The 26,106-nt window shown below is 45.4% G+C and overlaps 1 long non-coding RNA gene across 1 annotated transcript; it reads right to left on the bottom strand.

The window, feature by feature from the left end:
• Positions 1-25,264, bottom strand: LOC129050192 (uncharacterized). The gene is made up of 3 exons (XR_008513749.2): positions 25,091-25,264; positions 2,347-3,060; positions 1-1,741 (listed from the first exon to the last, which is right to left on the bottom strand). It is a non-coding gene; the product is annotated as an uncharacterized LOC129050192 (long non-coding RNA).
• Between the last annotated feature and the right edge of the window lie 842 nt (positions 25,265-26,106).

Below are 26,106 nucleotides of genomic sequence, written 5' to 3'. Positions count from 1 at the left end.
TCTGAGGGAATTAAACAGAACTTTATTTTCTCACATGTCCCCATGTTATTACCCTCTCTCCCACTGGACTATACATTTTTGGATGACAAGGACACTATTTTCTAATGTTTATAAGTTCCTTTAAAATAGGCCAGGCATGGAGGCTCACACCTGTAATCCCAGCACTTTGGGAGACTGAGGTGGGCAGATCACTTGAGGTCAGGAGTTCAAGACCAGCCTGGCCAACATGGCGAAACCCCATCTCTACCAAAAATACAAAAATTAGCTAGTGTGGTGGTGACTGCCTGTAATCCCAGCTACTTGGGAGGCTGAGGTACAAGAATTGTTTGAGCCCAGGAGGCTGAGGTTGCAGTGAGCTGAGATCATGTCACTGCACTCCAGCCTGGGTGACAGAGGGAAACTCTGTCTCAATAAATAAATAATAAATGTTCCTGAAAACTGCTCTACACATAGTAGGAACTCAAAACTGCTGGAGATTGTGATGATGGTGGTGACTGTGTCATGAAAGGAGCCCATCTCATTGAGTGCCAGTGTCACTGAGAGGCTGTGAATCAAACGATTGACAAGGTCGCAGGGCCACAGTGGATATCCTTCTGCTAGGAGTTCTGAGGTCTAGCCTAGAAGCTAAGAGTACATGTGACCCCTCACAGGCCCCCTGGGAATTTCAGTTGGGCCTGGCTGACTGGCTGTGCAGCAGCTCTGGAATTTCTCCTGATGAATGGAGCACTGGGCAGTGAGACCAGATACTGACAGGAGTGGCTAAAGCCACGATCTATTTTTAACATTAGGGCCAGAGTGCCCTGGCACGGCTAACAGATCTCGGACTAAGGCCCTGAGAAGCTCCTGAAATTATAGTGAGGAAGCTCTGTGCATACGCAGCACACATATGCACACATCAAGGATGTTGTCAGCAGATAATACAAATAATATGCCTTATCTATTTATGCAACTGCAATTTTTCAGAAACATTTTCTCCAGCAATGGAAATTAAAAGCACATATTAATCATGAGTATTTCGGGAGTAGAGGGTGGATGCTTGAGGGTGTGATGCCGTCATTGAGGTGTTTTGGCTTTCAAAAGGATCCTTTATATCCGGAAAGCAGAGTCCAGTGGGCTCTGACAGGAGAAATGTCGTCAGCCAAACGCAGGACCCCTGGCAGAGCAGGGGTGGGTCAGTGTTTCCCAGCCTTGACTGCACATTGTAATCCCCAGGGGACGCCCAGATTGCATCAGGCCAGTTAAGTCAGAATCTCTCGAGGGGGGAGGCGCGGATAGAGTCGGGTACCCAGACATCGGTGTTTTGCAGGTCCCCGGGTGATTCCCACGCTCAGCCAAGGTTGAGAACCGCAATTTAGGTGGTTGGGGTTGGGGGCGAGAAAGCCGTGAGCCCAGTTAACCACGAGAGGGCGCGGTGGAGCAGGAAACTCAAGGTTGGGCGGAGGCCGCACATTTTTCTCTCCAGCATCAAACACCAGAGATGGGGATCTCTTTTACAGATAGAGACCGAGGCGCGTGGCCAACGGTGATAGCGCGGGAACAAAACTGCACCACCCTGTCTTGTGCTTTGGCCATTTCACGGCTTCCGCTTCCAGGAAAGGCCAGGGAAGTTCCGCCTCTGTGGCTAAGCTTCAGCCGTGCAAGGCAGGGCTCAGCTTCTGTACAGTTCCAAACTGGGTGTCGTCCTGGCTGGGTTCTCCAGCCTTCGAGACACACCTGTGTTCCTCCCTGCTCACTCTGGCACCTACGGAAGGGATTCCGTGAGGGGAGGCAAGGAGAGAGAAGGCAGTCATTTTTTATTTTTTAAATTGACAAATAAAAATTGTATGCATTTGTGGTATACAACATGATGTTTTGAAATATGTATAAATGGCAGAATGGCTTAGTCAAGATAGTTAACATATGTACTACCTCACAGACTTACTTATTTGTTGTGGGAACGCTTAAAATCTACTCTCCTAGCAATTTTCAAGTATTGTGTACAATGCATTAATTATAGTCATCAGATTGTACAATAGATCCCTTGAACTAAGTCTTGCTGTCTAATTCTGTATCCTTTGACCAACACCTCCCTCCTGACACCAGCCCCTGGTGACCACCATTCCACTCTCTCCTCTCTCTGTGTTCCGCTGGTTTAAATTCCTCATGTGAGTGAGATCATGCGGTATTTCCGAAAGCCGCCATTTCTGCCTACACTGAGCCTGTCTTTTCTGCAGGCAGCCACAGGAAGCACTCCTTTTGGACAGGAGCGACCTCAGTGTTTCCAGGTGAGTGGGTGTCCAGGAAGTGCCCAAAGAGTTGCCTCCAGGAGAATGAATCACTTAGTGGGAAAATAACAAAAACACTTACTTGCCAAGACGGTGAAGACACTTTACGCAGAAACTGAAAGCGTGTCTTTTTCCACTGCTGCCCTGATGTTGTCACTGGCAAGGAGACTGACTGCAGAAGCCAAGAAAAGGATTCTTGCCCCTTAAAAAACCTTTTGGGCCACAGATGGTGGCACGGGATGCTTAAACACTCTATGGGGGGCCGAGATTGGCGGATCACTTGAGGTCAGGAGGCTCCCTGCACTTAGAAGCCTCAGTGGAAACTTCCCCCATTTAAAATCCTGAACCCGGTATCCCTTCTGAATCAGCAGAGCCCTTTGCCTTCTTAGTGAATGATCAGCTACGGAGCCTCAGCCGGGCCAAGAGGCATTTATTGAGTGTTCTGCATACAGTAGACAAGGTCTGTGGAGTGAATGTCTGCTTCATTGAGAAAATAAAGGTTTTGGCCAGGGGCGGTGGCTCAAGCCTGTAATCCCAGCACTTTGGGAGGCTGAGGTGGGCAGATCACTTGAGGTCAGGAGTTCAAGACCAGCCTGGCTAACATGGTGAAACCCCATCTCTACTAAAACTACAAAAAAAAAAAATAATAATAAATTAGCTGGGCGTGGTGGTGTACGCCTGTAGTCCCAGCTACTTGGGAGGCTGAGGTAGGAGAATCCCTTGAGCCTGTAACACGGAGGTTGCAGTGAGTCGAGATCACGCCACTGTACTCCAGCCTGGACAATAGAGCAAGACTCTGTCTCAAAAAGAAAAAAAAAAAGAAAGGTTTAGTAATTCCTTACTCTTCTTCCTCCAAGTTTATATTTTATACAAATATAAACTTCCTCCAAGTTTATATTTGTATAAAAAATACAAATGTTTTATATGCATTTGTATTTTCTTTCTCTCACCTCTTCCTTCCTTTTTTACATACCATAACATTCATCGTGTTAAAGTATACAGTTCAATAGGTTTTAGTATAGTCACAGAGTTGTGCAACACTCACTACTATCTGATTCGAGAAACTTTCCATCACCTTAAAAAGAAATTCTGTTCCCATGAGCAGTTGCTCCCCATTTCCCTTCCACCCAGCCCCTGGAAACCACAAATCTACTTTCTGACTGTAACTATTTCTTATTCTGGACATTTCATGTAAGTGAAATCAAAGGATATGTGGTATTTGTGACTGGCTTCTTTCACTTAGTGTAATGTTTTCAAGGCTGACCCATGTTGTAGCATTCATTAGCACTTTATTCCTTTTTATTGCTGAATAGTATTCCATTGTATGGATATACCACTTTGTTTATTATAGACATGTGATTTCCAAATGTCTTCTCCTATTAGGTGGGTTGTCTTTTTAGTTTTTTTGGTAGTATCCTTTGAAGTACAAAAGTTTTTAGTTTTGGTAAAGTTCAACTTGTCAAACTTGTCTGTTTTATCTTTTGTTACTTGTTGATGGACATTTGGGTTGTTTTCACCTTTTGGCTATTATGAATTATGCTGTAGTGAACACTTGTATACAAGCTTTTGTGCAGATACATGTTTTTATTTCTCCTGGGCATACGCATAGGAGTGGAGTTACTAGGTCACATGGTAATTTTATGCTTAATCTTTTGAGGAACTGTCACACTGTTTTACAACATGGTTTTGCCATTTTATATTCCCACCAGCAATATATGAGAGTTCCAATTTCTCCACGTCCCCACTAACACTTTTCATTGTCTGTCTTTTTGGTTTTAGCCATACTAGTGGACATGAAGTGCTATCTCATTGTAATTTTGACATGCATTTCTCCAGTGATTGATAATGTTGAATATCTTTTTAGGTACTTATTGGCCACTTGTATACCTTTTTGTAGAAATATCTATTTAAATCCTTTGCCCTTTCTTAAATTCAGTTGTCTTTTTTTTCTTAAATTATAAGAGTCCTTTATATATTCTGATATCAGGCATTTATTAGACATGCGATTTGCAAGTATTTTCTCCCATTCTGTGGGTTGTCTTTTCACTTTTTTTGGTAGTGTCCTTTGAAGTACAAAAGTTTTTAGTTTTGATAAAGTCCAGCTTATCTGTTTTTTCTTTTGTTACTTGTGTTTTGTGTCATATTTAAGAAATCCTTGCCTAACACAAGTTCACAATAATTTACTTCTATGTTTTCTTCTATGAGTTTTATAATTTTAGATCTTACATGTAGGTTTTGATCCTTTTTGACTTAATTTTTGTATATGGTGTAATGTAGGGGATTAAACCTTTTTTTTTGGGATGTGGATATCCAGTTGTCTCAGCACCATTTGTTGAAAAGATATGTCTTTTCCTCATTGAATGGGCGTGGCACCTTGTCAAAAGTCAATTGCCCATAAATATGTGGGTTTAGTTCTAGACTCTCAGTTCTGTTCTCTTGGTTTATATGTCTATCCTTGTCCCAGTACCACTTAGTCTTGAATCAGAAACTGTGAATCCTCTAACTTTGTTCTTCTCAAGATTGTTTTGCCTATTCCGGGTCCCATGCATTTCCATATGCATTTTACGATCAGCTTATCAATTTCTGCAAAACAGGCAGCTGGAATTTTGACAGAGATCGTGTTGAGGCTGGGCATGGTGTCTCATGCCTGTAATCCCAGCACTTTAGTAGGCCAAGGCGGGCGATCACCTGAGGCCAGGAGTTCAAGACCAGCCTGGCCAACATGGCGAAACTCCATCTCTACTAAAAATACAAAAATTAGCCAGGCATGGTGGCATATGCCTGTAATCTCAGCTACTTGGGAGGCTGAGGCAGGAGAATTGCTTGAACCCAGGAGGTGGAGGTTACAGTGAACTGAGATTGTGCCACTGCACTCCAGCCTGGGTGACAGAGCGGGACTCTCTCTCAAAAAAAAAAAAAAAAAAAAAAAAGATTGTGTTGAACTTGTACATTAATTTGAATAGTATTGCCATCTTAACAAGTCTCCCAATCCAAAAACAGGTGACATCTTCCTTTTATTTATTTCAATGATTGTAGTTTTAAATGTATAAGTCATTCCTTCTTTTGTTAAATTTACTTATAAATATTTTATTGTCTTTCATGTAATTATAAATAAAATTGTTTTCTTAATTTCATTTTTGGATTGTTTCTAGTGTATAAAAATAAGTTGATTTTTATATATTGGTCTTGTATCCTTCAACCTTGTTGAGCTTGTTTATAGCTCTCATAGTTGTGTCTGTGCATGTGTGTATGTGATTTCTTAGGATTTTCTATGTACAAGATCAAGTCATCTGTGAACACAGAGTTATACTTCTTCCTTTTCAATCTGTATGCCTTTAAATTATTTTTCCTGCCCAGTTGCCTCGGCTGGAACCTCCAGTACAATGTTAAATAGATGTGAGTACGGACATCCTTGTCTTTTTCCTGATCTTACTGGGAAAGCATTCAGTCTTTCATCGTTAAGTCTAATGTTAGCTGTGGGGTTTCTGTAGATGTCCTTTATTAGGCTGAGGGAGTTCTCTTCTACTCCTGCCTGTTGAGTATCACGAAAGTTGTTAGAATTTGTCAAATGCTTTTTCTGCATCTATTGAGATGATCGTGTGGTTTTGTCCTTTATTCTATTAACATCGTGTATTACATTGATTGATTTTCAGTGTTAAACCAACTTGGCATATCCTGGAGTAAATCTTGCTTGGTCATGGTGTATAGCCCTTTTTATATGTTGCTAGAGTCCACAAATTCTTTCTTTCTCTCTTATGTACCACCTTGTCTCATAGGTTTATTTTTACCTAGCTTCATAATATATGTTTATTTACATCATAAAAATAATTCATGAATCGCATTCCTTTTTTTTTTTTTAAGACAGAGTCTCACTCTGTCGCCCAGGCCGGAGTACAATGGTGCAATCTTGGCTCACTGCAACCTCCACCTCCTGGGTTCAAGCGATTCTCGTGCCTCAGCCTCCTGAGTAGCTGGGATTACAGGCGTGTGCCACCACGCCCGGCTAATTTTTGAATTTTTAGTAGAGACAGCGTTGCACTGTATTGGCCATGCTGGTCCCAAACTCCTGACCTCAGGTGATCCTCCTGCCTTGGCCTCCGAAGGTGCTGGAATTACAGGTGTGAGCCACTGCGCTCAGCCCACGAACACCACTTCTTAACACTAATTCCCTCAGTTCAACAAAGGAGAACATGCAACATCAAAGTCTCCTGCTTCGTCTTCCCAGCCCCATTCCCACCACCCAGAGGTAGTGATTTTACCACTCTGTGTTGTGTCTTTTCTCTTACCAGTATTACACTAAATCAATGTTTCTGTCTTGTTTGAAATGCTTGTTCCCTGGTGCCATGAAGAAATATCACTTGAACATAAATTTAATTCCTCAGCAAGGCCATTTTTATACTTTCTGCAGAAAGGGCACACTCATCAGCAGTTTTGCCGTGAGAGCACACCGAACAAAGGAGACAGGGTCATTTATAACCTGACGTGTCTACCCTACCGCTGTGTCCGGTTTCCACTGGCTGGAGCAGGACCTCACATTCTGTATTTGTCCCGATTGGCTAGCAACTTAGAATTTTTTTTTTTTCTTGAGACGGAGTCTTGCTGTCACCCAGGCTGGAGTGCAGTGGCACGATCTCCGCTCACTGCAAGCTCTGCCTCCCAGGTTCACACCATTCTCCTGCCTCAGCCTTCTGAGTAGCTGGGACTACAGGTGCCCGCCTCCATTCCCGACTAATTTTTTTGTATTTTTAGTAGAGACACGGTTTCACTATGTTGGACAGGATGGTCTCGATCTCCTGACCTTATGATCCACCTGTCTCGGCCTCCCAAAGTGCTGGGATTACAGGCGTGAGCCACCTCACCCGTCTGCAACTTAGAACTTTTTGAAAGAGGCAAAGGCAGAGGAGAACAAAGGAAGGAGGAAGTAACTTGTGGAATGCTGAAAAAGGTAAAAACACCTTCAAATAAGGAAGAGGAACAGGCTATGCTTGGACCAGTATAAGCATGCCAGGGCATATATTTAGGCTAAATTGTGGGAGCTAAGAACATAAAGTACATTGATTTCTTTATTATGGCTAGCAGATATTTAAGAATGTTAGCACAGGTCTTTGAATAAAGTTTGCTTCTAAGAAAAGTTACTATTTATTCCTAATTAGACGGGGAGGAAAGTCTTTGAAGAGGAACCTCTACTTTACTTTTTACAGTCTCGTATTTATTGATTTATCAACATCTGACTGTATCCAGAGTAAATAATCTTCAAGCTAGCTCTCTCAGCTCCCTTCCTACCCCGAGTGTCTGTTATCTGTCTGTTTTCTTCTAGTGGTATGGTAGATTGTGTTCTCAATGTTGGACGCAACTAGACGTCCCATCCCACGTGCTCTTTTGCAGTATTAATTTGCTTTCCCTCCATTAAGAGGCGGAGTCTAGTTTCCCTTCCCTTGAATTTTGGCTGGCCCTGTGACCTATTTCTATCAATAAAATGCATGAAAAGTGAAAATGTGTACCTTCCAAGGCTGGGGTTCTTTTTGGTTTTGTTTTGGTTTTGAGATGGAGTCTCACTCTATTGCCCAGGTTGGAGTGCAATGGCACGATTTCGGCTCACTGCAACCTCTGCTTCCTGGGTTCAAGCAATTCTCCTGCCTCAGCCTCCTGAGTAGCTGGGATTACAGGCACGTGCCACCACATCAGGCTAGTTTTTGTATTTTTAGTAGAGACACGGTTTTGCCATGTTGGCCAGGTTGGTCTCAAACTCCTGACCTTAGGTGATCCGCCCGCCTAGGCCTCCCAAAGTGCTGGGATTCCAGGTGTGAGCCACCGCGCCTGGCCCCAAGGCTGGGTTTTAAGAGATCTGCAACATCTATCTTCAGTTCTTGAGAGGTTCCCTCTTAGAACCCCTTCCCTGAGGAAGCCTGAGCAGCCCGTAGAGAGGCTCACAGGAGAACAGGGGTCCCTGGCCAGCAATCCCAGCTGAGCTTAAGCTGGCTGATAGCACCCACTGCCAGTCATGCAAGTGGGCCATTCTGGTGTCTCCAGCTATCCCAGTGCTTCAGCCACTACCATGAGAAACAGAACCCCCCCAACCAAGTGTGACTTGCATTCCTGGCCCACAGAACCTCAAGCAAATAAAATAGTTGTTGCTTTAAGCCACTAAATGTTGGAGTAGGTTGTTACGCGGCAATAGACTGAAACAAATGGTTACATTATAATTCTAAATTCTATACTTAAATTTCTGTTAATTCATTTCCTACTATGTAAAATTTGTTCATCCTGTTATCTCCCCACATTTCCCAACCTCTGTGACTATATCCTTACTTTTACTTTGTCAGTGTTTGTAATACTTACATTCCATCCTCTATAATAAATTATCCCATCCATATAAACATACTCTGCAATAAATTACTCTGTGCATTATCTAGATTTTCTCTGTCCACTATGGTAGCCACTAGCCACGTGTGGCCCTTGAAACATGGACAGTCTGAACTGATTTGTGTTGTAAGTGTAATATACAAGATTGCCAAGACTTAGTGCTAAAAACAATATAAAAGGTAAACTCTCTTATTAATAATTGTATGTTGGTTAAATGTTGAAATGGTAATATTTTGGATGTTTCATTAAATAAAATATACATTAGGCCAGGCGTGGTGGCTCACGCTTGTAATCCCAGCACTTTAGGAGGCCGAAATGGGCAGATCACTTGAGGCCAGGAGTTTGAGACCAGCCTGGGCAACGTGGTGAAACCCTGTCTCTAAAAAAATACAAAAATATTAGCTGGAGAAGGTGGTGTACACCTGTAGTCCCAGCTACCTGAGAGGTTGGGGTGAGAAGATCACCTGAGCTTTGGAGGTTGAAGCTGCAGTGAGCTGTATCGTGCCACTGCACTCCAGCCTGGGGGACAGAGACCTTGTCTCAAAAAACAAAAACAAACAAACAAACAAAAACTACTTATCTATCAATTACATTAAAATTAATTCTATCTGCTTCTTTTTTCCTTTTGTAATGTTATTAGGGGTGGCAAATATGTGGATTACCAGTGGCAAATCCATATCGGTCTGCAGCTACCTTAATTCTTGCTTCCTCAGAAAAAAGGATTTGACTGAGGGGCATAAGGCAGAAAAAGAGACCAAGGCAAGTTTCAGAGCAGGAGTGGAAGTTTACTAAAAAGCTTTAGAGCAGCAAAGGAAGGAAAGTGCTCTTGGAAGACACCCAAATGGGCACCGTGACAGTCAAGTGTGACGTTGCATCTTTTGACTTAGGGTTGTATATGCTGGTCTACTTCCAGTGTCTTGTTCCCCTTTCCCTTCATCCTTCCCATACGGCAAGCTGCCCGCATGCGCGGTGCCCTCCCTGCGCTTGGCAGGTGAGCGTGCACAGTGCGTTTAAGAAGCTGTACGCATGCTCACCTGAGGCATTCTTTCCTTCTCTGGTGGAATGCCCGCAAAGTCATACTCCACCATTTTGTCTCTTAATGCACATGCCTAAGCTCACGTGCCCAATTCTGGATAAATTATTGGAAGCTGCTGATGACGAATTTCAAGTGTTTTTATCTATTGAGAAGTTGCCTCTCCTTGGTGCCTGCGACCAATTATCCATTTAGTGTGACAACTGTGGGCCATCAGGAAATTGCCTCTCCCTAGCACCAGCTGCCAAATATCATGTTTAGAGAGGCAGTGTGACAACTGCCAAATCATCACCTGACGGTTGCCTGACATTCCTGGTGGGTGAGGGGAGCCCTCTCCTGCCCCACTCATGCCTGACTCAACTTCCTACTGTAACAATGTGGCTACTAGAACGTTTAAAATGACTTAATGTGGGCTGGGCATGGTGGCTCACATCTGTAATCCCAGCACTTTCGGAGGCCAAGGCAGGTGAATCACGAGGTCAGGAGTTCAAGATCAGCCTGGTCAAGATGGTGAAACCCCATCTCTACTAAAAATACAAAAATTAGCCGGGTGTGGTGGCGAATGCCTGTAATCCCAGCTACTTGGGAGGCTGAGGCAGGAGAATCACTTGAACCTGGGAGGCAGAGCTTGCAGTGAGCCAAGGTCATGCCACTGCACTCCAGCCTGGATGACAGAGCAAGACTCTATCTAAAATAAATAATAAAATAAAATAAAATAACCTATGTGGTTCACGTTTCCATTGAGATGTGGGCTTTAAGAATTGAAAACCAATGGCAGGCTGTGTGTGGTGGCTCACGCCTGTAATCCCAACACTTTGGGAGGCCAAGACAGGCAGATCACCTGAAGTCAGGAGTTCCAGAGCAGCCTGACCAAAATAGTGAAACCCCATCTCTACTAAGAACACAAAAATTAGCTGGGCATGGCACGCGTCTGTAATCCCAGCTACTCAGGAGGCTAAGGCAGGAGAATTTCTTTAACCCGGTAGGCAGAGGTTGCGGTGAGCCAAGATAGCACCACTACCACTGTACTCCAGCCTGGGTGACAGAACGAGACTCCATCTCAGACAAAAAAAAGAAAAAGAAAACCAATTGTAGTGGGCTGAATGGTGGCCCCCCAAATGATATGTCCATGACCTAATCTCTGGAAACTGTAAATATGACCTTAGTTGGAAAAAGGATCTTTGCAGATATAATTGATTTAAAATCTCAAGATGAGGAGATTATCCTAGATTAGCCAAGTGAGGCTTGAATACAGACAGTGACAACTGTCATTATAAGAGACCCACAGAGAACATACAGAGAAGAGGAAAAAGCAGTGTGACCACAGAGGCAGAGATTACAGTGATGTGGCCACAAGCCAAAAAATGTCTGGAGCCACCAAAAGCTGAAAGAGGCAAGAAAGGATTCTTCCCCAGGACTTCAGAGGGAGAGCAGCCTGTCAAGACATTGATTTCAGACCTCTGGGCTCCAGAACTGTGAGAGAATAAATTGTATGTTGTTAGTTTAAGCTGCTATGTTTGTGGTAATTTGTTACAACAGTCTTAGGAAACCAATACATCCATAAATATTATTTATAATGTTAGGACAAAAAATTGTGATGGGGGCCAGGCGCGGTTGTTCATGTCTGTAATCCCAGCACTTTGGGAGGCCGAGGCGGGCAGATCACTTGAGGTCAGGAGTTCGAGACCAGCCTGGCCATCATAGTGAAACCCCGCCTCTACTAAAAATACCCCGCCTCTAATAAAAATTAGCTGGGTGTGGTGGCATGCACCTGTAATCCCAGATACTCGGGAGGATGAGGTGGGAGAATCGCTTGAACCCAGGAAGCGGAGTTTGCAGTGAGTTAGATCGTGCCACTGCACTCCAGCCTGGGCGACAGAGCAAGTGTCTGTCTCAAACAACAAACAAAAAAAAAATGGGATCCATAAGGAATTAAATGTAATTCTTTGCACTGCACTTGTGCTGCCTGAAGGAGACATGCTAAGAATCCAGGTATCCAGGTGGAATGGCTGCCCAGTTATCATACTTCATCTGTTTCTCAATATTAGCCTCTTTCAGATCAGCAATTGCTCTGGGGTGAGGAGGATTGACTGGGAAGGGACATGAGGAAAATTTCTGGGGTGATGAAATATTCTTTGTCTTGATAGGGGTATATGTTAAATGAGGGTATTTCTATCTCAAAATAAATACAACATGAACCACAGATGTATTTTAAAATTTTCTAGTAGCCACATTACAAAACAAAAAAGAAACAGATGAAATGAATGTTAATGCTATATTTTACTTAGATTATTTGATAAAAATGGTTGGATGCTACTCTTAAAATCTGAGTATTTTTCCATGTGTACATTATACCTCAATTAAGAAAAATAGATTGGGTACAGTGGCTGACACCTGTAATCTTAACACTTTGGGAGGCTGAGGCGGGCAGATCGCTTGAGCCCAGGAGTTTGAGACCAGCTTGGGCAACATGGCAAAACCCTGTCTCTACAAAAAATACAAATATAAGCGGGGCGTGGTGGCACATGCCATCAGCTACTTGGGAGGCTAAGGAGGGAGGATGGCTTGAGCCCTTAAGGTCAAGGCTGGAGTGAGCCAAGATTGTGCCACTGCACTCCAGCCTAGGGAACACAGAGAAAACCTGTCTCGAAAAGAAAAGAAGATGGGTCACGAGGTCAGGAGATCGAGACCATCCTGGCTAACATGGTGAAACCCCGCCTCTACTAAAAATACAAAAAATTAGCTGGGCGTGGTGGCAGGCACCTGTAGTCCCAGCTACTTGGGAGGCTGAGGCAGGAGAATGGCGTGAACCCGGGAGGCAGAGTTTGCAGGGAGCTGAGATCGTGCCACTGCACTCCAGCCTGGGTGACAGAGCAAGACTCTGTCTCAAAAAAAAAAAAAAAAAAAGAAAAGAAAAGAAGAGAAAAGAAGGGAAAGGGAAAAGGCTTGCTTCATATATGGGCTACAACTTACATAACCTTTTGTTTTTCCTGGAGTTTTGTTTATTGCTTCTCTGGCTTTTTTATTGATGGAGAGACAAAGATCATCCTCTTTCATAAACATTATTTGTTGACTGGAATCCCCTTTCTTCTTGAAATCATTTTTTAATGTAACTCCCTGACTTGCTATTCTAATTGAACCACTAGCTTTGCTGGTCTGTGGACAACTGTCATTCTGGGATTTTTTTTTCCACATTGTGCTCCTCAGTTAATTTCACTATTTCCTGTTTGTGAATTCCTTTTTTTATTTTGCTGGAATATGTCTTTGAACCTTTTTTTCCCCCAGAAAATGCACGCGGGTGTACATCTATAGCATCAAAACTCCCTGAGAACTTGGAAGGCGCTCTTTCAATATCTTAGACGTCTTCTAGAACCCAATATTGTTGATGACAAATTTGATGCTAGTTGCAGGTGACCTGTTTTCCTCTCTCCAGAAACATGTAGGAAGCTTTTCATTATCCTTAGAGTGCTGCATTATCACCAGGCTGTGTCTAGTTTTGTTTTTGGCTTTTCTTTATCTTGCTTGACACTTGAACCCTTTCAATCTGAAGATTCATGTCTTTCTTCAACTTAGGGATTTTTTTCCTATTATTCCTTTCTTCCCCCCACCAACCCTGAGAAAGAGTCTTACTCTGTCACCCAGGCTGGAGTGCAGTGGCATGATCTTGGGTCACTGCAACCTCTGCCTCCTGGGTTCAAGCAATTCTCCTGCCTCAGCCTCCAGAGTAACTGGGATTACCGGTATACGCCACCACGCCCAGCTAATTTTTTTTTCATATTTTTAGTAGAGACGGGGTTTCACCATGTTGGCCAGGCTGGTCTTGAACTCCTTACCTTGTGATCCGCCTGCCTTAGCCTCCCAAAGTGCTGGGATTACAAGTGTGAACCACTGCACCCAGCATTTTCCCTATTATTTCTATCCTCTCTCTTTTCTCTCTACTCACTGCAACCTCCGCCTCCCAGGTTCAGGTGATTCTCCTGCCTCAGCCTCCCGAGCAGCTGGGATTATAGGCGCAAGCCACCAAGCCTGGCCAATTTTTTGTAATTTTAGTAGAGACAAGGTTTCACCATGTTGGCCAGGCTGGTCTCAAATTCCTGACCTCAGGTGAACTGCCTGCCTCGGCCTCCTAAAGTGCTGGGATTACAGGGGTGAGCCACCACGCCCGGCCTTTCTGTCTCTTTCTTCTATTTCTCTGGAACTTGGAGATGGACTGCTCCTCCTGTCCCCCTTTTTCCTCTTTTTTGGCACCTCTTTACCTGCCAGTCCTTTGAATGCTGGAATTTCCCCAGTGTGGAGCCAGCACTTCTCCTGTCACTCATCACTTCTCTTCCACTCCTGCAACTTCACTTCTCTCTGGGATTTTGAGGCCCACCCAAACCACAGTGTGTTTCTCCACCGCTCTCCTGAGCTGTGGATTCTAACTTCCTTCTGCCTTCTCAGCCTGTCCACGTGGGCGTTCCACAGATACCTTCAATTTAACATCTCAAACCCAAATCACTTTCTTCCCACCCGCTCACCAACTCTTCCCCACATCCTGTGTCAGTGAAGGGCTTCACCTCCCAACCAGCCTCCCAAACACTACCAGGCCCTGCTTCTGCCCTCCGTGCCTCTGGCCGGGCTGCTGCGCCTGCACCTGTTCCTGCCTTTCCACACCATGCAGTTGGCTTGATTCCTGTCCTTGTGCCTTGCAATCGCTTCCCTGAGTGGGCCCTTTCTCTCTCCCACTGTGTTCACTGTCTGCACATTTGTGGAAACTAGAGACAAGATGAGAAGGAGTGGGCAAGGGGAAAAGGTAGAAGGGAAGGGGAGGGGAGGGAAGGGAAGGGGGAAGGAGGGAAGGAGGGAAGAAGGGAAGGGGGAAGGAGGGAGAGAGAAGGAAAGAAGGAAAGAAAAGACTCAAGGGATAGATACTTCCTGAAAGGGGAAAGGCTGCTGCTAAGTCTTTGATCAATACACTTGTTTTTACATGGATGAAGTTGGGATAAATCATACTTAAGGACAACCTTAAAGAGGAAAATAAATCAGCAAAGGATCACAGGCCTGCTGGAGATTGTGTAAGACAGGAGAGGATGGGGGCTCAGGGAGAGGAGGGCCAGGAGCGTGGGGATGAGTTCCAGCTCAGCGGTGTAAGGCTCCCAAGCACCAGCTGGGGGCACCCAGCTTCTCAGAGTCCTGCCTCACATCCCCATTGCACCCTACAGCAGAAGCTGCAGCGACCCAGGTCCTTACAGATCATAAGGATAGTTCGGCCTGGGAATGCAGTAACACCTGGATTGGTTCTGGAGGTTGGGGGGTGGAGGGAGAGAGAGAGATTTATTGTAAGGCATGGGATGTCAGGTCTGAAATGTTAAGGCAAGTCTGCAGGCTGGACATCAGCAGGAGTCAGTGCTGCAATCTCGAGGAGGTAACAAACAACTCCCAAATCTCATGGCTTCTAACAATGTCTTGTTGCCCGCTCTCACGTTATATGTTGGTGGCTGCAGCTGTGCCCCTGTGACCTCTCATTCCAGGACTCAAGGTGAAGGAGGAGCCCCTGTCTGGAACTAGGTACCCTCGAGGCAGAGAGCAGGACAGCTGCAGGAAGCAACACAATGGCGCTTGTGAAAGGAAAATAGAAACTCCGGACCCCAGTTCACTGTGCCGAAAGGAAAAAAATTAAGCTGAAAGCTGCATTATGCAATCCACTGCCTTTCCTTTTGTTCCTAAGCAGGTAGCTACAGGGAAAAGGTTAGAAATCTCCACACGTGGCCAGGCGTGGTGGCTCTCGCCTGTCCCTCACTTTGGGAGGCCGAGGCAGGTGAATCACGAGGTCAGGAGATCGAGACCATCCTAACATGGTGAAACCCTGTCTCTACTAAAAATACAAAAAATTAGCCAGGTGTGGTGGTGGCACACGCCTGTAGTTCTAGCTACTCAGGAGGCTGAGGCATGAGAATGATTTGAACTTGGGAGGTGGAGGTTGCAGTGAGCCGAGATCATTCCACTGTACTCCAGCCTGGTGACACAGCAAGACTCCATCTCAAAAAAGAGAAAGAAAGAAATCTCCACAGGTAGCTACTGTGTTCACCTTACATAATGTCCTGATTACGGAGTGCCAGATGAATACATAATTGACTGTCCCCTTCCTTGCTCCTTTTCTCTTGCAACATGTGAATTGCAAGAGAAATTTACTTTGCAATTCACAAATTGCAAATTTACTGTGCTGTCTTTTCCCTCCAGCCCACTTTCTCCTTTAAATATTGATATCTTCAAAATCATCTTTGGAGAAAGGCACTGACCTGTCTCTCAGGTGTGTCCTTAACTTTGGCGAAATAAGCTTCTCCACTGATTGAGACCTGTCTTGGATACTTTTTGGTGTACGTGCTTAGAGCCTCTGCTCGGAGCTGGCCTGTGTCACCTCCACCATGTTTCATGGGCCATACTCACTCATGGGGCCAGGCCTGACAGGGCAGGAAAGGCACACTCTTTCCCCGGGAGGCACCACACCTCTCATGGCTGGTGGGGATAAACAGTCCCCTTCTAGGAAGCGGGGCAGCGGATGACAGAAACCAGAGTCTAATCCAATCGCCCACACCTGGTCAGCTTTCTTTTCACAACTATAACTGGCCTTTTTAGCAGCATTATTTCATAAATGCAGCTGACAAGAAAGAAAGTCATTTGACACTGTGGAGTCCGTGGTAGAAGAACCAGGCACTGGGATGAAAAGGTCAGTGCTGGGGTACAGGGCCCCCTTTTCAGTTCATTCACGGTGCTCCTGCTGGGGTCAGGGGGTGGCCAAGCCCTCCTCAGGCCACTGGGATTCCCCTCACCACAGGCTGCCCTCCCTCCCTGAGGTTATGGGTTCAGCCTGTCTGGGACCTTGGTGGTAGGGTTTTTTGGTGGTAGTCAGGCGTTTGCTTTTTTCTCTAATAAACAAAGCAAGAGGTCAGTGGGATGAGCTGGCCACACTGTCTGAAGCAGGCAGAAGTGCTGTGGTTTCTGGCGACTGTAAACATCTGTGTGCAGGAGGTGGTGTGGGCAGATGTGCTGGCAGAGAGGAGGGCCACTCTGCAGAAGCCCCAGGCTCTGATATCTCTCTCTCCCTTGTTGTTTTGGCAAAAGAATCACATGGTTAAAATAGTAGAAGTTCAGATCAAAAATAGAACTAGATAGCCAGGGGCAGTGGCTCATGCCTGTAGTCCCAGCTACTCAGGAACCTGAGGCAGGAGGATCATTTGAGTACAGGAGTTAAAGACCAGTCTGGGCAACTTAGGGAGACCCTGTTTCTAAAAATTAATAATAATAAAGATATAATCTGTGTAGAGCACCCTTGACTCAACTAACTCCATCTTAGAAAAAGACTCCATTTTATATTTCACAGGGCACTTTGCCAACAAGGATAAGATGTTTTGCTTAATAAGCAGAAAAAAAAAAAAAAGATAAAGGCTGCATCCAACCAGATAAAGACGCAAACAAGCACAACTCTTCCAACTGTCAGTTGGCACCAGAGGACTCTGTGACTCTAAAAGAGCAGGCCCGGCTGGGCACGGTGGCTCATGCCTGTAATCTCAGCACTTTGGGAGACTGAGGCGGATGAATCATGAGGTCAGGAGTTCGAGACCAGCCTGGCCAACATGGTGAAACCTCGTCTCTACTAAAAATACAAAAATTAGCCAGGCGTGGTGGTGTGTACCTGTAATCCCAGCTACTCAGGAACCTGAGGTTCCTTGTCTCATGGCCACAGAGATCAAGGATGCGGACACACAAAGAGTAAGGGGTTAAGAGCGGAAATTTAATTAGCCAAAGGAAGAGAATAGCTTTCTGCTACACAGAGGTGTCCTGAAAAAATGGGTTGCTGATCCGTGGTGAAATGCAGGGGGGTTATAGATGAGCTAGTGGGAAAGTGGTGTCTGATCTACACAGGGCATGAAAAACTGGTTAGGACCAAGTATCCTACATCTAACTCCCATCTGCATAGGGTGCGAATCTCTGGCAGCCCCCACCCGGTCTTTTACTACGCAGGTGGGTTCTCTGCCTGAGCTGCGCCATGTTGCCCATTTCTTTCTTACTGTACACATGCCCAAAAAAAAAGGGAAGGTGGAGCTTCCATGGTGGGCATGCTTGGCCCCCAGGTAGCCCTTTTCTATTGGTGCAGCTGCTGGCATTCCCCCATGCAAGCTTCCAGCTTCCTTATTTATGTTTGCAGCTTGATTTTTCAGGCTGCTCTTTGTTAGGGAAAAAAAAAATAATTTCTTGGGCTGCTTTTTGTTAGGAGAGGAGTTCTGCCAAGGACTGTTTTGCCCTCACTATCTGCCTAAATAATTTCTATCTCCTGTGTCAACACCAGTGTCTTGACTGACACTTATCATGAGTGACAAGAACTCCACATCTGCACCCAAGGCCCTGCCATCAAAAGCTTTTTTTTTTTTTTTTTTTTTTGAGATGGAGTCTTGCACTCTTGCCCTGGCTGGAGTGCAATGGTGTGATCTCGGCTCACTGCAACCTCCGCCTCCCGGGTTCAAGTGATTTTCCTGCCTCAGCCTCCCAAGTAGCTGGGATTACAGGTGCCCGCCACCACACCCAGCTAATTTTTTGTATTTTTAGTAGAGACGGGATTTCACTATGTTGGCCAGGCTGGTCTTGAACTCCTGACCTTGTGATCTACGCGCCTCGGCCTCCCAAAGCGCTGGGATTACAGGCATGAGCCGCTGCACCCTGCCAAAAACTCTTTCTTGCAAGACTCACTGATGGCCTGGCCCAGACCAGGACTCTTCACTCTCCTTTGCTCCCCCTAGACTGGTTTGTTAACCTTTTCTCCTTTCTCTTTTTCCTCTTGATGTTAAATATGACTTTGTTTATTGTGGCCTGTTTAACCTATAACATTTCCATATTAAGTATACTATTATGTATGGTTTGCAATATTGATGGACTTGTGGAGTGGCTTGAGCCTGTGTGCCTGCGGCTCTGACTACCAAGTGAACAGCAAGTACTGAGGAGAACTGCCTCCTTGGGAACTCCTTGGGAACTCCCTGTAGCTCGTGGCTTTTGTGATGGAAACAGCATCAATAAAGGCCTGACATTATGGTGTGATCAGAAAATAAAAACTTGGGCCGGGCGCGGTGGCTCACGCCTGTAATCCCAGCACTTTGGGAAGCTGAGGCGGGCGGATCACGAGAGATCGAGACCACCCTGGGTAACACGGTGAAACTCTGTCTCTACTAAAAATACAAAAAAAAAAAAAATAGCCGGGCGTAGTGGCGGGCGCCTGTAGTCCCAGCTACTCGGGAGGCTGAGGCAGGAGAATGGCGTGAACCCAGGAGGCGGAGCTTACAGTGAGCCGAGATCGCGCCACTGCACTCCAGCCCGGGCGACTGAGCGAGACTCCGTCTCCAAAATAAATAAATAAATAAAAAATAAAAACTTGGGACCCCAATTCACTGTACCAGAAAGAAAAAGTTAAGCAGAAAGCTGAGTTATGCAGAAAACTACAGAAACAAACAAACAAAAAAAAGGTTAAATATCCACCAAGGAGCTACTCTATGCTCACTTTATCTTTTTTTTTTTTTTTTTGAGATGAAGTTTTGCTCTTATTGCCCGGGCTGGAGTGCAATGGCATAATCTCGGCTCACTGCAACCTCCGCCTCCCGGGTTCAAGTGATTCTCTTGCCTCAGCCTCCCTTGTAGCTGGGATTACAGGCATGCACCACCACGCCCAGCTAATTTTGTATTTTTAGTAGAGACAGATTTCTCCATGTTGGTCAGGCTGGTCTCGAACTCCTGACCTCAGGTGATCTGCTCATCTTGGCCTCCCAAAGTGCTGGGATCGCAGGGATGAGCCACTGCGCCCGGCTGCTCACCTTATCTTATGTAAAATGCTGATTTGCTGAGTGCAAGATGAGTACATAATTGACTATTCTCCTACCTGCTCCTTTTCTCTTTCAACATTTAGATTCAGTAATGTGACCACACACTCCCCTTTCCCCTCCAGCCTGTTTTCCCCTTTAAATAGGGAAACCCTCAAAAACATCTTTGGAGAAAGGCACATGAAACCGCCTTTGCAAAAATTATATCAGTGAGAAAAATTATAACAGTAAGCTAAGCTAACTGTTCAACCCCCATCTTGCCTTTCTCTGAATTTTTCCTGGGCTATCAGGCCACAATAACTTTGGAAGACATTTAGGCTATAGTTTAAATGATAATAGGCCTTGCCCCAAACTCAACTGCTTTTGTAAAGTTAATGGAAGCCCATCAGGTTCACTGGAGGGACCTGAGTCCTGCTAAGGCATAGACATAAAGGGATCAGCCAATATTCCGGAGGTTATAAGATGCAACTTCCCCAATTGATCCTGCAAATAACACCACTATTGTAGATTGGCCTTTTGAGATATATTTCCAGTTTTTTTGTATGTCCGATGCCCATGGCTCCACCTGGACCTGATGGCTCCACCTGGACTGCCAACCCTGTTCCTGTGGCCCCACCCAGAAGAGATTCAGCCCACAGGAGAACTTCAACCCCCTATGATTTAATCCCCCCAACCAATCAGCAGCAAGTATCTGTTACTTGGCCACTCCCACCACTTCCCCTAAACTGTCTTTGAAAAACCCCTAACCTGTGAGCTTAGGACAAGATGATTTGCATATGAATTCCATCTCCCATGTGGTGAGGCTGGCCTCATGTCTGTTACACTCTTTCTCTAGTACAATGCTGTGGTCTTTATGCAGCAGGCAGGAGGAACCCCTCGGTCAGTTACACACAGACCTGTCTCCCAGGTATGTCCTTAACCTTGGCAAAATATACTTCTAAGTTGAAGACCTGTCTTGGATACTTTTTGGTTTACAGTGGAAAGACACAAACATGTGTGGACCTGGTTATCGCTAACCTTACACCACTCATGACATAATCACAAAAGGCAAGATTTGAAAGAGACTCTAGAAACCAAGGCTTGCTGAAAAAACAGCTGACCAAAGGCAAATAGGAGAAAAGTCACACAAATTTATTTGGTCGTAGTTTTATGTGACACAGGAGACTGCAAAATGAAGACCCAAGATACAGCAGAGTATGGACCCCAAATATCTGAGGCAGGTCTCAGTCGATTTATTTATTTATTGAGACATTCTCACTCTGTCGCCCAGGCTGGAGTGCAGTGGCATGATCTCGGCTCACCGCAGCCTCCATCTCCTGAGTTCAAGAGATTCTCCTGCCTCAGCCTCTGGAGTAGCTAGAATTACAGGCGCCTACCATGATGCCCGAATAATTTTTGTATTTTTAGTAGAGATGGGGTTTCACCATGTTGGCCAGGCTGGTCTCGAACTCCTGAGGTCTCAGTCAATTTAGAACGTTTATTTTGCCAAGGTTAAGGAGGCACTCGTAACATAGCTTCAGGAGGTCCTGATGACATGTGCCCAAGGTGGTTGGGCACAGCTTGGTTCTAAGCATTTTAGAGAGACTTGAGATGTCAATCAATATATGTAAGATGAATTTAATACATTGGTTCAGTCTGGAAAGGCGGAACAACTCAGAGTTTTGTGTGTGGGGGGTGCTTCCAGGTCATAGGTAGAAAAGACATAAACAGGTGCATTCTTTTGAGTATCTGATTAGCCTTTCACTGAATGCACAATTTACAGGAATATGCCTTAGTCTGGATTAGTGTGAAACAACAGGGCAAAGGAAGCCATTATATATGCATTTGTCCCATGTGAGCAGAGGGATGACTTTGAGTTCTATCCTTTGTCCACGAGGAATTTCCTTGTGGGCAAATTGTGAAGGAGGTATGTAGCCTTTTTTTTTTTTTTTTTTTTTTTAGTCTTTGTAGCTATCTTATTTAGGAATAGAATGAGAGGCAGGTTTGCCCAACGCCGTTCCAAGCTTGACTTTTCCCTTTGGCTTAGTGATTTGGGGAAGATTTATCTTCCTTTCACAGGAGATTGTCCCTTTCTTTGCTTAGGTTCAACAAAGTATGGACAGCTGTATAGAAATATGATTGGACAAAAAGGGTGTGATGTAGAACTAACAGCCTGAGTGAGGGAACCCAGCAAGGCCTGTCTATGTAGATTCTTCTTGGCCTGTCTCTGCAGCAGTCCCTTTTTTCTGGGTGTGGGGCAGGACTCTCTCTAGAATGGGGGTCTTATGACCTGCAGTCAAACAAGGTAGGTTCATTTCTTGATGACCAGTTTTTACATAGAAATGGGGTGGGATTAGAGCAATATTTTGGGGTTTTATGGCTGGCCATGGGGAAAAGGGGCTCTGATTCCTATGGCTCGCCTTGGGGAAAGGTTCTAGTTTCTATGGCTAGCCTGTGGGGGAACAAGGGGCCAGAGACAAAAGGGCAGAAGGTCATAGAAAAACTTATTTCTGGAGCTGCTTCTGAGACCTTCATCTTGGAGTATGGTATTGTGGGCCCCAATACGCCTGTAGATGGGAAGAGTCAAACTCTGTAAAATATTTGAAGAGATTTATTCTGAGCCAAATATGAGTGACCATGGCCCAGGACACAGCCCTCAGGAAGCCCTGAGAACATGTGTCCAAGGCGGTCGGGATGCAGCTTGGTTTTATACATTTCAGGGAGACATGAGACTTCAATCAAATACATTTAAGAAATACATTAGTTTGGTTCAGAAAGGTGGAAGTGGGGGCTTCTGGGCTATCAATAGATTTTAAAATTTTCTGGTTGACAACTGGTTTTTATCTTAAAAAAAATCCATTAGGATCAATAGAAAGGAAATGTCTGGGTTAAGATAAAGGATGGTAGAGACCAAATTCTTATTTGCAGAAGAAGCCTCCAGGTAGCAGGCTTCAGAAAGAATAGGTCGTAAATGCTTCTTGTTAGACTTAAAGGTCTGTGTTGATGTTAATACTGGAAAGGTATAATGAGGCATGTCCAACCCCTACTTCCCATCATGGCCTGACCTGTCTCTCAGGTTAAATTTTAAGAGTGATTTAGAATCCTTTGGGTATATACCCAGTAATGGGATTGCTGGTTCTAGATCCTTGAGGAATTGCCACACTATCTTCCACAATGGTTGAACTGATTTACACTCCTACCAATACGTATGTTTATTGCAGCACTATTTACAATAGCAAAGACTTGGAACCAACCTGAATGCCCATCAGTGATTGACTGGGTAAAGAAAATGTGACACATATACACCATGGAATACTATGCAGCCATAAAAAAGAATGAGTTCATGTCCTTTGCAGGGACATGGATGAAGCTGGAAACCATCATTCTCAGCAAACTAACACAGGAACAGAAAACCAGACACTGCATGTTCTCGCTCATAAGTGGGAGTTGAACAATGAGAACACATGGACACAGGGAGGGGAACATCACACACCAGGGCCCGTCAGGGGGTCAGGGGCAAGGGAACGGAGAGGGAGAGCATTAGGACAAATACCTAATGCATGCGGGGCTTAAAACCTAGAAGACAGATTGATAGGTGCAGCAAACCACCATGGCACATGTATATCTATGTAACAACGCTGCACATTCTGTAAATGTATCCCAGAACTTAAAGGAAAAAAAAGAAAAAGGCCGGGTGCAGTGGCTCACGCCTGTAATCCCAGCACTTTGGGAGGCTGAGGCGGACAGATCACGAGTTCAGGAGATCAAGACCATCCTGCTAACACAGTGAAACCATGTCTCTACTAAAAAAAAAAATACAAAAAATTAGCTGGGCACGGTGGCACGTGCCTGCAGTCCCACCTACTTGGGAGGCTGAGGCAGGAGAATCGCTTGAACCTGGGAGGTGGAGGTTGCAGTGAGCCGAGATCATGCCACTGCACTCCAGCCTGGGCGACAGAGCGAGACTCCATCTCAGCAAAAAAAAAAAAAAAAAAAAAAATTTAAGAGCGCCCTGGCCAAGGAGAAAGTCCATTCAGATGGTTGGCGGGGGTTGGGGGGCGCTTAGAATTTTATTTTTGGTTTATACACTTCATAAAAAGAAAACCTACGTATGTTAAGTGCGCAGTCCAGTCACTTAGGGAAAGCTGCATACACTGCATTCTGCCATCCCCAGTGCTCAGCACCCAGTGGGTATTGGGTAATGGGATGGATTCATCCACGAATCCTGGAGCTCCTGTACATTTCACTCCAGGGTTTCCAGCTGACAGGGAAGCCTCCACAGCAGTGTAAAGGTCTTCAAGATCTGGGATTCCTTTTGTTCACTAGGTAGTGGGGGAGGGGCACCTTGAAGCCTCTCCTGGTTTGTCTCTCCAGCTTTTCAAGGTAATGTCAACCTAAAAGCTTCTTTAGGCGTCCTGTGAACAATGTAAGATCCACAAGCGTGCCAAACAGAACACATAACTGTTGGGCCCACAGATCTGACATTTCTTGTGGAAATGGGACTCCTGAGCCTTTATTTTTTTGAGACAGCATCTCGCTCTATCACGCAGACGACTGCAGAGGCATGATCATGGCTCACTGCAACCTCAAGGGATCCTCCTGCCTCAACCGCCCCAGTAGCTGGGACTACAGGTGTGCACCACCTTGCCCGGGTAATGTTTATATTTGTAGTAGAGATGAGATTTCACCATGTTGGCCAGGCTGGTCTTTAACTCCTGAACTCAAGTGATCCGCCCACCTCGGCCTCCTAAAATGCTGGGATTACTGGTGCGAGCCATTGCACCCGGCTCAGTGCTGTAAACTTGGTCCGAGTTACACTTCAGACTCTGGGATTCCACTTCAGAAGGAGGATACTTATAGATGTGAATGGAATTTATAAAATGCCAAATTAGGCCGGGCACTGTGGCTCATGATTGTAATCCCAGCACTTCAGGAGGCCGAGGCAGGCAGATCACGAGGTCGAGTTCGAGACCAACCTGGCCAACATGGTGAAACCCTGTCTCTACTAAAAATACAAAAATTAGCTGGGCCTGGTGGTGCACACCTGTAATCCCAGCTACTCGGAAGGCTGAAGCAGGAGAATCGCTTGAACCTGGGAGGCGGAGGTTGCAGTGAGCTGAGATCGTGCCATTGCACTCCACCCTGGGCGACAGAGCGAGACTCCGTCTCAAAATATATATATATGCCAAATCAAATAGAATTCAACAGGTTGTGTTATCAGGGGCAAAGCCCACCTTTATTGAGCCCTCACTAATCTGTCATGGACTGTTCTGAATGTTAAAATTAAAAGAGTTCGTGTATTTAGAACAAACACTATGTGGTAGGTACTATCATGAAAACACTGGAGCACAGACGGAGTCAGTAACTTATCCCAGATCACACAGAAAGAAAGCAGCAGGAGCTGAGATTGAAGCCCAGGCAACTCACACTCTTGGCCCATAGCACACATTGCTACATTGTCTGTAGCAGTGATCACTATTCATTGAGCATTTACTTTGCCTGGGACATGGAGCTAGTGTCTTAGAGCTACCTAATTTCATGTACTCCTCAGCACAGTCCCTTCAGGTGAGAGGTATTATTCTCACTTATGCAGAGACTGAACAACTTACCCAGGGTCCTGGTGTGTCTGGAGTATGGTTCCCTCCGGTGGGTTCGTGGTCGACAGTGACTTCAAGAATGAAGCCGCGGACCTTCGCCCTGAGTGTTACAGCTCTTAAAGGTGGCACGAACCCAAAGAGCAAAAGAACAAAGCTTCCACAGCGTGGAAGGAGACCCAAGCGGGTTGCCTGCTGCAGGCTGGTGGTGGAGGTGGGGTGGGGTGGGGGCAGGTTTTATTCCCTTATTTGTCCCCGCCCATGTCCTGCTGATTGGTCCATTTTACAGAATACTGGTTGGTCCATTTTACAAACCTGTAGCTAGTTACAGAAAAGTTCTCCAAGTCCCCACTCGACCCAGGAAGTCCAGCTGGCTTTACCTCTCACTGGTACTAATTGGTGGTGGGATTGGATTTGGACATCAGGTTGACTTCCAAATCACTCCTCTCCCATATTCTTTCTGTTTTCTGAGAGGCAGGGTCTTGGTGCGTTGCCCAGGCTGGAGTGCAGTGGTGCGATATAGACTCACTGCAGCCTCGACCTCCTGGGCTCAGGCCATCCACCTCAGCCTCCGGAGTAGCTAGGATCACAGGTACGCACCACTATGCCTGGCTAATTTCGTTTTTTTTTTTTTTAGACACAGGGTCTCACTATGTTGCCCAGGCTGGTCTTGAACTGCTCAAGGGATCCTCCCACCTTGGCCTCCCAAAGTGCTGGGATTACAGGCATGAGCCACTATGCCAGGCTCTCCATATTCTATTTTTTTTTTTGAGGCAGGGTCTCGCTTTGTCGCCCAGGCTGGAGTGCAGCGGCACTATCACACCTTACTGCAGCCCTAACTTACCAGCCTTGAACGATTCTCCCACCTCAGCCTCCCCAGTAGCTGGGACTACAGGTGCATGCCATCATACCCAGCTGATTTTTGTGTTTTTTGTAGAGATGGGGTTTCATCATGTTGCCCATGCTGATCTCAAACTCTTGAGCTTAAGCCGTCTGCCTGCCTCTCCTTTCTAAAGTGCTGGGATTACAGG

The sequence above is a fragment of the Pongo abelii genome, chromosome 16, assembly GCF_028885655.2.
Source record: "Pongo abelii isolate AG06213 chromosome 16, NHGRI_mPonAbe1-v2.0_pri, whole genome shotgun sequence".
NCBI classification, from domain to species: Eukaryota; Metazoa; Chordata; class Mammalia; order Primates; family Hominidae; genus Pongo; species Pongo abelii.
This window is presented reverse-complemented; position numbering and strand designations above follow the sequence as displayed.